The sequence below is a fragment of the Octopus bimaculoides genome, chromosome 1 (genome assembly GCF_001194135.2).
Source record: "Octopus bimaculoides isolate UCB-OBI-ISO-001 chromosome 1, ASM119413v2, whole genome shotgun sequence".
NCBI classification, from domain to species: Eukaryota; Metazoa; Mollusca; class Cephalopoda; order Octopoda; family Octopodidae; genus Octopus; species Octopus bimaculoides.
In genome coordinates, this window is record NC_068981.1 from 108,282,857 (window position 1) to 108,292,138 (window position 9,282).

At 35.2% G+C, this 9,282-nt stretch overlaps 1 protein-coding gene across 1 annotated transcript in view; it reads right to left on the reverse strand.

Annotated features, from left to right (window-relative positions):
• LOC106881157 (uncharacterized) overlaps positions 1-8,932 on the reverse strand; it is a 27,383-nt gene extending 18,451 nt beyond the window's left edge. The window contains exon 1 of the mRNA XM_014931443.2: positions 7,269-8,932. The gene's annotated coding sequence lies outside the window, so the exon portion shown is untranslated. The remainder of the gene's footprint in view (positions 1-7,268) is intronic.
• Positions 8,933-9,282: the final 350 nt, after the last annotated feature.

The following is a 9,282-nucleotide window of genomic DNA, read 5'->3' on the forward strand; positions in this document are numbered from 1 at the left end:
TATATGTAAGTGCATGTCTTTCTCTCTGTGTTTCTCCCTCATCACTGCTTCACATCTGCTGTTTATTTACATTCCCATAACATACTGGTTTCACAAGAAGAAACTGATAGAATAAGTACCAGGCTTATCAAAATAAAAGAAAGCACTAGGCAGTGTCTCATATTTTTCTTTGCCCACTCAGTGGTATCTATCAATCTATCTTTGTGTGTGTGTGTGTGTGTGTCTGTGTGTGTGTGTGTGTGTATATAATACACACACACATACGTGTATGTATATGTGGATATTCATATCTATTATATAAAAGTTAATGTCTTTATGTGTGTTCGTGTGTTACTTATACATTCAAAAACTACTGCACCGATCCTAATGAAATTTGGAACACAAAATCCAAGCCTAGGGAGAAGGGTAATGCTGTGTGTTTCATACAATTTCATGGGCCAAAATTACTGAATGGATCCTTATGATTTTTGGAACTTAGATTCAATGCATAAGGGCAGGTATAATGCAGTATGTTTGGTTTGAATTTGAGATGGCTTAAAGGAGGCAGAACCCTCATGGAAATTCATAAATTTTTGATGTTGATGAAATTTCAACTATGGGTAATTAACACACATCAAGATGTATTCTCAAACTTTCCACTTCTCCCACTAGGGAGTCTCACAAAAGACTCCCTAGTGGGGGCCTTAACTCCCAAATTTTAGTCATTTTTTATTAACCAAAACTAGGTCAAAAGTACTGAATGGATCTTTACGAAATTTGGTAATTATATTCTATGCATAAGGGCCATAACCCCCATGAAAATTCATATATTTTTGCTGTTGATGAAATTTTAATCATAGATATTAGACACAAATGAAGTAATATTTCTAAAATTTCATCTTCTTAGAAGTTAGAAAGACCTCTTCATGTGGACTTAACACCCACAATTTAGTCATTTTTCCTAAGCGAAGACGAATACAGTTGTACTCTTGGAAGCTGTAGGGTCACCCGAGCACAAAAGATGAGCGTTATTTGTAATTCAATGGTACAACAGTGTAAGAGTTTGCTTTGAGATATACTTACATTGTGATTTCTGCAATGTGGTGCATAAATTGTCAAATAAATGAGAGGCATTTTTGCCTCCACTGATTCAGTTGCAAAGTGTTGACTAAATTTATTTCCTTGCAGACCTCCTTTGAGTCTTTTTATCATCACTGGGTAACACATAATCCCCAGGTGGTAACATTGATTTCAAGGCCTTCACAGATGAGTGACTGGTTATTCAAAGACATTTATAGATTGGAAATATATTCTGTCCAGTCACCTGTCAGTATAGTGGTCAGTTGCAAACTCCAGAGGTGACACTTTCATTTCCCCTTAGCCCTCACATCACACAGTTGTTAATGTTTATTTCAGTTGTGTCTCACCCTTCCAATTGCTACAGATCCTTAATGCATCTTAAAGCTGTGCCTGTCACCTGTATGGTGAGGAATTCTAGATTGGGGAGTAGCAATGACTAGGGTAGGGTAGCTGACTGCTTATTGTGATCATTTGTCTTTTGGTTTCCTGTAGCTTTGCTCTCTTTTATAAACCCAGTGAACATACATATATATTTCCCACTTCAAAGAAATTCAAACAATAGATATAACACCCAAGTCAAAAAGATTCTCAACAATTCAACTTCTCTGGTTGACATTAAGACACCCACCCCCAATAGGGGCCTTAATTCCCACATTTTAGAGCTCCATAACCTCCATTTTTCAGGAGCAAAATCCTTTTAACAAGTTCCATAAGACTGGAATTTTGGAATCTGCATATAAAAATCAGTAGTATGGGATACATGTGTCATGAATAGAATTTTTTACAGTGTGTAAAGAGGGAAAGAACCTTCATCTGTAATTTTGATGAAAACCAAATCATAGGTTTTCCAATTCATTATAGAAAATAGAACGGAAAAGTCTAATTCTTCCATTGCATGTAACATGGGCAACGCCAGGCATCTCTGCTAGTAAATATATATTTTCCTCACCACGGTACACAGAAACAATCGTAAACTCACTCTTACTCTTACCTTTCTTAACTAATTAAACAATGGCTTCCTAGTACAAAAGACACACTTCTTATTGCTTTTTTCCTCCATTTTCTTTTCGTCTGTATGTATATATATATATATATATATATATATATATATATATATATATATATATATATATATAGTAATGCTGGTATCATTTTGTACCCTTATTTATTAATTTGCCATTAGGCTTTAATTGCTAATGGGCCACCCATATTATGATATATTTAATAAGGCGAATTACCCTTTAACCTTGAGTACAGTAAGATCCACAACTGACGAGAACTAGGATTAAATTAATCAGAGTTCGAAATCACATGATATGGGTATAACTGTTACTTCATTTGTGAGTTCGTCTCACCACGGCAAGGTGCTCTCTTTCATCAACTCACTGGGTTAGTGCTTTTTTGTGGCTTTTATTTTGACTCTTATTTCTAGCAATGCTATACTATTTTGTACTCTTGTTTATTAACTTGTCTTCAGATTTTACTTGATATAGCATATGAGTGGCTGTGTGGTATGTAGCTTGCTTACCAGCCACATGGTTCCGGATTCAGTCCTTTTATGTGGCACCTTGGGCAAGTGTCTTCTACTAAAGACTTGAGCCGACCAAAGCCTTGTGAGTGGATTTGGTAGATGGAAACTGAAAGAAGCCTGTCATGTGTATATGTGTGTGTGTGTATGTTTGTGTGGCAGTGTTTGTCACTCCAACATCGCTTGACAACCGATGATAGTGCGTTCACCAAAAGAGACCGATAGAATAAGTACTAGGCTTACAAAGAATAAGTCCTGGGGTCGATTTGCTTTACTAAAGGCAGGGCTCTAGCATAGCCAGAGTCAAATGACTGAAACAAGTAAAAGAATAAAATAATACATAAATATATATCATCATCATCATCATTTAGTGTCCGGCTTCCATGCTGGCATGGGTTACCTTGTTTGACTGGAATTGGTAAACCGGAAAGCTATACTCGGTTCCAGTCTGATTTATATATACACATATTTGGCATTGGTATAAAAGATTGTGGTCAGCGGTACCATTGGGAATACTACTGAAGACTGCCGTCTGGTACAATATTGAAACAAGACAACTCACACACATGCCCGAACGCATGCACGCACATGCATGAGTGTGTGTACTTGTATTCTTTTAATGATAGTACTGTGGCCATGCTGGAGCACCACCTTAATTTATTTTCTATTAGTTTTGTTGTTGCTTTTTGACTGGAAGGTGGTCTATGATTGAGTTTTCTAGCAGATGATTTCCCCTGAGTGCATCCTTGAATGGATATTTAAATGTTTCAGTAGAAGTCCCTTTTATATTTCTGATTAATTTAGATAGCTAGTTGAACAATTGGGGACCTCTAAATATCAGACAGGTACAATTGGGTATTTTTGCTCATGATTTCGAAGGTAGTATATTTGGAAGCTGACTGTGTATAAGAGTTTGTGCATTAAAATTCTTTCCAATGCCGAAGTTTGGACCATCCGTCCGTGATAGTCCTGGGAATATGTCGGCATTTGAAATAGTACCTTTAATGATTTCATGAGGTAATTTTTGCAATATGGCTGGGAGACCATCTGGTATAGATGCTGAGTTTGAATCTGAGTTATTAATACCTGCAAGTATATCATCTTCTATGTTATCATTAATTTTTCGATGTGTTTCTGCAGTTGAGTTGTGGGGATTAAAAAATTCGTTTGGATTATGTATCATTTTGTTAACTATAAGTTGGGAAAATGCATTGTTATATTCTTCACTTAAGAATGTGGTTATTTGTGCAGGATCATTAGCATATGATGCATTCTGATCCATTACAGAATCAATCTGGTTATGTGTTTAGTTCTGTTATGTATTAGTTTCTATCTATCTTGTGGAATTAATTTCTTGTGGGAGTAGGCGTTTATTTGGGACATGCTTTTGACAGATCTTGATTATCTCTTCATACAAAAACTTCATTCCCACGTTAATATTGAGGTTGCTAATACTCTGAAACCAATTTCTTTTGAAGATTTCGGCTTCAATATCTCTCCAGTTGGCCTTCCTGAAACTTAAGTTCATGATGAGTGAGTTATGTTTAAGGTTATTTGAGTATGTTGCCCTCTTTGTACCATATACAGATAATTCTATAATGCTTTGCTCGGAAATAGTGGTGAGAATGACCTGAACATTGTGAATGAAGACTAGGCCGAGTATGTTATTTTCCCTAATTGGACGGATAATGATTTGTTGTATGAGAAAGTCTTTAGTGCTATCGAGGAGAGCGTTTGTATCCTTTCCTATTCAGTTGCTTAGTTCCAGGTTGACATAACCCTCAGAGCAGCTAAGACTAGGAAAATTAAAGACCCGTGTTAAAAGTATATTAGCCTGTGTGATGGCCTCAGCTAGGGTTAGACTTATGAGCGACAAAGCATCTCTGAAGTGATCTCTATGGTTAACCACGTCAGGAGGACGGTAGGTAATGCTTATATTTTTTTTCTTTCATATAGATTAGTTTGAAATTGTTGAATACATTTCTTGTTGGAACTTCGCAAATTAGGTAATTTCGGAGCTGGTCTGCAATCATTAAGAGTTAATTGTTTCCTTTCAAAGTTTTTTTTAAAACTATTTTACAAAGGTTCTTCTATAACGCACATTTCAGTCATTTAGACTAATATTTCGAAAGTTCAAAAGATTTTATAAAAGAATTATGTGCACGTGTGTGTGTCTGTGTATCTGAATTGAAAGCTAATTTGAATAACACAGAAAATAATCTTTATAAATCAACAAAGCAACGAAAGATCCAGGTCAAATGGGAGAAATTCCAACTTATATGGGACAGATAATCAAAAAAAGTCCAGCAATGTAACAATGAGCACTAAATATCAAAGATAAAAATAAATAATTTTGTTCTGTTGGCAAAACTTCGGACCTAACAACTTAAATGAATGAAACACCCATGTTTCCAGAGGTGACTTTAATCAAACCTCAAAGAATGGCTATGAAGTTGGAAAATGTGGGTCGGTTTGTTCATTTGGAATATTTATTGTTGGCTCTTGAGAGATAGTTATGTTCTTATTGCTACTGCATTATCTAATTTTATCGCACTGGTACTGCATATTGTATGCCATTATCCCAATAGTGGTGGTACTACTATAATGGATACAAACCATGTTACAGCATTTGGCGACAACAGGTTTGAAGCTCACATAGGTTGTAATTCACCTGCAAACCAAGCATTAAATTCTTTCCTACCTGATTGTCATCCTTATGAAATTCTCTTGCCCATGTATTTTCTTCTGCAGCCATCCATATATTAGTCAAGATTAACTACTTCAATCTTACAAGTTTTAACGACACAGCTCTTGCCTTTTGTCTCAGAAGGAATGCAAAAGCCAAGGATACAGACCCCTTTATCCAGCCAAATTGTTCATATAAAATTAAGCACCAGTTATGCACTGAGATTAATATAATTGACTTACTCATTCCCTCAAAAACCAGGCTCCTGCCAATATGCTTGAATTACACTATTCTACTTGTTTCAGTTGATTGGATAATAGCTAATAAGGGGAAAAAGCTAACAAAATAGTTGAAAAAAAAAAGGGCTTTCAAATAGTTGCTTCATTTCCTAGAAATAGCAGCCAAATCTTCCTCAAATCAAACTCTACCATCATTTAGAAAATGTGTTACTGAGTACACAGTACATAGAAAATTACCGAAAATTTTTTGAAAAGAATTGCACCAAATTTGGCAAAAATAATCATTGGGTGAGTGGTTTGAAACGAGATTATCTTCAAACATACATTAATACAAACACAGATACGCACAGCGTAATTTATTATATAAACAATATATGCGTATAGATTACCATTTTTCTGTAATTTTGTCTGCTTCAAAAGAAAACAAACCAAAAAAGCAGATGAAATATGTCATAATTACCAGAGAATAACAATTTTGACACCGGCAAAAATTATTGTCGACAAAAACAGCAGTAACTGTATTCAGCTGAATAGACGTCAGTGATTGGTTGAAATTACCGAAATACGACAACTTTTAACATGAAATAACTTGCAAGATAGAAAGTTTTGTTACGAAGGCTAAGAGAAAAAGATGTTTTATATGACACATTCTACCAGTATCCCAAATTTGAAAGTGTTTCATTAAGAAAACAAGTGGCGCCCATCAAATCAGAAAGATCCGAGATTTATTGATGTTTGTGTTTATAGCGTATTGCTATTTTGGTTTCTGTTTCTATTTTCTTGGGTTTGGAGCTGTAATATGAAGGATCAGCCATAGATCAGGGAGGTGTGGCAGAGAAGCAGAAGACTGAGTTAATGACGGACATGTTCCTTTATTTGCTGGTTGCTGTTCTGCCCCATGAAGCTGGAATGATGGTGTCGCGCTTGAACAAAGAATCCCATAAAGTAGATTTGCTAATGATGAGTGGATATCGCTGGCTGCTCTTGGCTCAACGCTTTCGCCATTCTATTCATGAGGCCTTGGTAAAACAAAATGTAGAATTTGTATATTTTAATAAATTATACGACTGGGTGAGGAGGCTTGATGTTCCAGTATCTACGTCGGTTTTACTTAAATGTAAAATGCCCCCAAATGACCGTGTACACAGATTTTATCCTCAGAAATCACCCTAAATATAGCAACAACAACGATCATCATCACAGCAACAGCAACAACACCACTCAACTAATACGATAAACATGTGTGTTTGTTCCATATTTCTTAATAATACTGACACAGTCACAACACACGATGACAACAAACGCCTAACAAGGTCTTGGATTTCTTGCAAAGACTTAAGACAACAGATTAATAATTGATGAAATTGAGATGTTTGGTCATTCATGGTTTTTGTTAAGAATCTAACCGATATAAATAGAGAAATCACTACAAACAATACAGATTAAGTGAGGTTTACAATTAATATTTCTAATAATTTGTAACAAGGGAATGTTATAAAATATTCCGCTTATAAACTGTAATCAAAGACAAGCATTACGTAAGAATACCGAAGAGAAAACAAAAACATTTAAATTAATAAAACAATGAGATAAAATCTGTTGATCTGTTGCTAATGAGCGCTGACGGCTCAATTATCGGCATCTCAGAGCAACCACAAAACTAAAACAAGTATCAAAAAAATTATTAGAAAATATAAAATTGATAAAAGAAATCCTAACAACGCTAGTTAGATTTGGAATATATGATTGTTTTTACCTGTACAACACCAAACATTTCCTGATAACAATAGACTCGTCCAGAACTCTTTCAAAGAAACGCAGCGTAATGAATCTTTTGACAGTTATTGTTGAGAGAAGTACCAGACAATATGCCTGTTACAACATCTGATTCCGAGGACAATATCGATACAAAAAGCAGCTCCAATATGTCTGCAGAAAATCCAGAGTCCAGTGAAGTTAACCAGTCGGCAGATTCTGATCAAATTAAGCGATCTAGAAGACAGCGAAAGAATATTCGCCGCCGGGAACTTCTCAAAACTGTGAAAAAGAAACCTCCGGTCAAGCATGCACCTCAGATATACAAACCCGTCTTGAAGGAATTTACTCCAATAATTTATACCTGACTTTAATAATGGTCACTGAATATTGTTTTAACTGTAATGGTGTTTGTTCAAGTTGTCTTACATAAAATTTTGTAATTTAACTGTATCTGGGTTTTGTGTCCTAAACCTTTCCACGCCAAATTTTGTTATCGTTCCGCATAAGATAGATTCTTTTTTAATAGAAGTGCTGTAGTTTTAGATTTATAATTCCATTGCTATTCTATTTTCATTGCAAATCAATATAAAAAGGTGTTGCTTCGGCGGAGTTTTGCAACAGCTAGCACTGCTTCGTGGGAAACGAAAAGGGGAAAAGAATGGAATAGAGACTTTTTTATTTAATATTTGTGATTGCTATTCCAAAACTCCGTCATTTGATTTAGGTACAACTGATTTATCTATCAAGGTACCTAATTATTGGAAAGTACTTTTGCCATAAAAATGTCTTCAGCCTAGCCCTAAAGGTTTGTATTTGTATTTACTATATTATAAAACTGGTCTTGAGTTCCATACTAAATTTTTTTCATTTTTGTCACAGGCCTTCAAAAGGCTTATAAGCTTCTGATTTTAATTTTTCAGTTTTTTTCTCTGTTTAATTATTTAGTCTGTACTTGGCCGACATAAATTCATCCGTTTGTATCCATGACATTTAAGTTCATCTGTAAAAACTTCAGCCACTTCAATCTTTAAAACCGGTAAACTTAAACCAATTGTTATTCTGCCACTTCTTTCCTAAGACTGGGCAACCTTTTTAAATATGTAGCTTAAGTAGCATAGCGTATCGATTTCACCTTTTTTATGGAATTTTCTGAAAAGTAATTTTATTGGTTTGCACTCTTGCTGTGCTCATGAAAATATTGGGGATTTTTTTTTTTAAATTAGTTAATTGTTCCATGGCGACAGTTGTTTTAATCTGTATAACTTACACATAAGTGAAAGGTACGTTAAAAAGCCAGATAGCCAGTGATTTTGGAACAAGATCCTTCATTTGCTTCCTTCGCCACAAATAAGAGGCGAGCTAAAAACTTTGAGCACAAGTTTAATAAAACCCTGACTTGTTTAATAAATTTTTAAGTTTTCATCTGTTTAATCCACACCAGTATCGAAAGAACCTCGCATTTGTAATTTTCCATTAATTGCTATGACTTCGATGTAAGTCAAGTATAACATTTAACCTGATCCTCCGCGTTACTCGTCAGTATTGCCATCTTTGAAGTGGTTTTTGCTGTGACAGTTACCGTCTTTCGCTATTCCTAGCTGCGTCTTTGGATTCTTTCCATGACCCACATTTAAAATTTAAGTCTTGTTCTATATTACTTTTCGCCATTCTGAGGTCTCTCAGCAGCTTTCAGTTTTTGAAATTTACTAAATACTATTTTGTCTCGAACCAATGAGGGAAACCTGTACGCAATTGCTCGACCTGCTAGAAATAACTGCTAACTCTCCTTTAGTGCACCTACGTTGGATACACTTAAAGCGAAAAAACATGGTATTTGATTCTTTCTTTCAGCCGCACGATTTTCGCTAAAAAAAACTCGGATTTTTTTGCGTGGAATCAAGTACCTTGACCTCCTAATATGCTGTAAATCCCTTATTTTGATTCGGAAAAAAAGGACTCCCCCCACCCCTGGAATCATTGGAAAATTTTTTTCGTTGAATTAATTCCTGTGA